Raw genomic sequence first — 3,074 nt, 5'->3', positions numbered from 1 at the left:
ATAGAAACGATACATATTGTATAATTATTAATAATAATATCAAAGATATATTTACACTGAAGGCAGTATTGATTAAAGCTTTTTTAATAAAATTTTTTAAAAGTGAGATTTTAAATTATTTTTTTCTATACGATGTAATTATACTTAAATGGAATACATGCGTAATTTCAAGTGACCCGCCATTTATAGAGTGGCATGTCTGATGTACCTTTGAAACCTCCTTTTTTCCATCGTTTCTGAAGCAAGAAATGCGCGAGTCACTTTTGTAGAGAAACCAAAAATAAAAATATTAATTTTTCAAAGTGGGAAACATGGATTTTTATTGCAATATTTGATCAGACAAAGCTTTGAAGGGTATTTTTGTGAATCAGAATATATTTTAATTATTTTCTTAATCTTTTAGTTTGGGCGAGTGCAATGCAATGCAATGTAGAATGTAGATTGCCTGAGGAAGATGTAATATTAAAAGAACCCCCCCATGAGTCCCCCTCCCTCAGATGGGGCACGCGTTGGGGGCTGTGTGGCTCGCCCCCCCCCTCGTACGCCCATGACCACACCTTCGTCTTTTTTGATCATTTCATCTTGTTTGAATTTTATTTTTAAATTCAACCGTATCTAATTATACCCAAACCGTATTATTTTTCAAGTATTATGCTAAAGTTTTTAAACTTCCAAAAGTTGGCACAAAATATGCGAAACTAAATACATTAATACCAATTTAATTTCCCACAACATTTTACTTCATACACATATTTCCTCTGATACAATTCTAAACATATGACATCTAACAAAACATATATTTTAGAAAAATTATTGAAACTAAAATTATTTCATCTAATCCTCACCTGAGTCTATGTAATTATAGAACGAAATATGAATTAAAATTAACTGTAATTTTAATCTATTACATCGTCTATACGCAATATCCCCGGCCCCTATAATGAACTTCTGACCTACTAACTTTCCGACCTACTGCAATACCGGACCTAACAAAAGTGCCTGGGGAGTCCGGTATAAAAATAAATATATATTTATTCTAGAATAAAATGTTAATAGCACTGGTTGTCCATGTTTTATCACCTAGTAAACTTGGTTTAGTACAACGTAAAATCCTTAATTAGACAAAATTTAGCACAAACGTAAATTAGACAAAACATTTGTGAAAATTTAATTAAATTAACACTGACACTGTAATTTCCACTGGCCCTTTATTCAAAGTGTGCTACAGGGTAGTTTTATTGGCCAAATTTTTAATCCAAGTTTCATTAAAAAAAAAAACGAGCCCCCATGGCGTTTTTACAGATAAATAAGTATAGGATTTTATTTGAATAAATCATGTAAATTTTCAAAATTCATAATAAGCTGTTTTGATAAAATTACGTAGAAACGTTGTTACATCATTATAGCCTATAGGAAAGATGTTTGACTCGAGAGGGAGATTGTTAGGATTACAGTATACTTCTATCCTCACAGGGAGATAACTGTTAGCATAGTTTCTATAGTGACCCTTCATGCAAAGATGACAATATCCGATTCACAACGGTAAGATCAATAATGTGGAAGATATTATCGTTTTCTAGCATGAAAAAGGCCTTATTTCTGATAATTCCGATATGTATTCCTTTTTTCTTATAAATGTACTCGTCCGACGTTTGTACCAGTCCGACGTTTGTACTAGTCCGACGTTTGTGCGTCCGACGTTTGTACTGTCCAACGTTTGTGCGTCCGACGTTTGTACTGGTACCAGTAAAACTACGCAAGTCACTTTTGTAGAGAAACTGTACAGTTAATAATAATCTGTTTCCACAGTTCTAAACATTAATATCTTATTTACACTTGATCAAACAAAGTTTTTATGGGTGCTGTTGTGAATCAGGCATTGATATCTTTGCATGGAGGGTCACTTGAAATTATGCTTACAGTCCCTTTAACTATTATTCTTACCAATGAAGAGCAACAGTATTAAGGCTTTACACTGATGATGTATTAAAGAAAAACTAAGAATTTACAACAAAACTGAGAAGGATTAAAATGATTTACATCAGAAGTTGGAAAGAAAAAAAACTAAAAAAATAATTTAAATTCACTCTAATTGTTGGAAAGAATCAATGATATGATAGAAGGACCCTCAAGAAATCAAGAAGAAAAGAGAATAATACATTGTTGATACAGTGATAACCAGAAAACTTTGGAGTAGGAAGTCAGCTTTTAGACTCGAGTTATGATAAACATGTGTAACACTCTAGTATGCCGAGTCCATTAGCGCCTGATCCAATCAGGGTTCAGCCATGTGCTTGGTGTCTATTCTGAACCAATAGAAATTGCATGGCGGTAACATCTATATTTCTATCTATCTTATCATCCAATTAGAGATAAATCCTTTTATCGGCGCTAAACAGTAAATGAAAATATTTACTTCGACTGAAACTATAGTGGTAAACAGACCCAGTTCATGCTTAATGTGATTTTATTACATTCTAGTAAATCTATTTGCTTTGTAACAATGCTTTAATGTCGTCTTCTTATTCCTCAGTTTTCTGGTTATCACTGTATAAATAAATGCTGTAATTAGTAATTGTTCAGTGTTCTATTAGAAACGCAAAATTCCCCGGTTTCCCAAATAATTGAAATTCCAGTAAAATCCCCTGAATTTGACACACTGTTGTAATTGATGAGAATATAATGGATTGTGAATACTCAGAATATTATTCCTGACACATATTGAGGATAGATACTATCTCTAGGTACTACACTTCATACTAGAGACCTCTCTCATATTTGAGAAGATGAAAGAGAGGTTGCGTGAATTTATCTTTAATCTTACAGGCCATTGAATGCAGCTCGCGCTAATATTTTCCTGAACTCTGGAACTGGTTAGGTTACTCATATTGTTTAATCCTTATATCTTCGCAAAATTATTTCAAAACTATATTTGTTAGTTAAATCATGGTAAATAGTATAGTTGATGGAAATCATGACAGTTTTAAGGTTTTTTTTGATGATAATAATATTAGTATTGCAGCTTTATTGATTTTCTTATTTTTAATCTTTTTAACCTTGGATTGGGTGGGGGG

Source organism: Eurytemora carolleeae, unplaced genomic scaffold (genome assembly GCF_000591075.1).
Source record: "Eurytemora carolleeae unplaced genomic scaffold, Eaff_2.0 scaffold570, whole genome shotgun sequence".
Lineage (NCBI taxonomy): Eukaryota > Metazoa > Arthropoda > Copepoda > Calanoida > Temoridae > Eurytemora > Eurytemora carolleeae.
Note: the sequence above shows the minus strand (reverse complement) of the source record.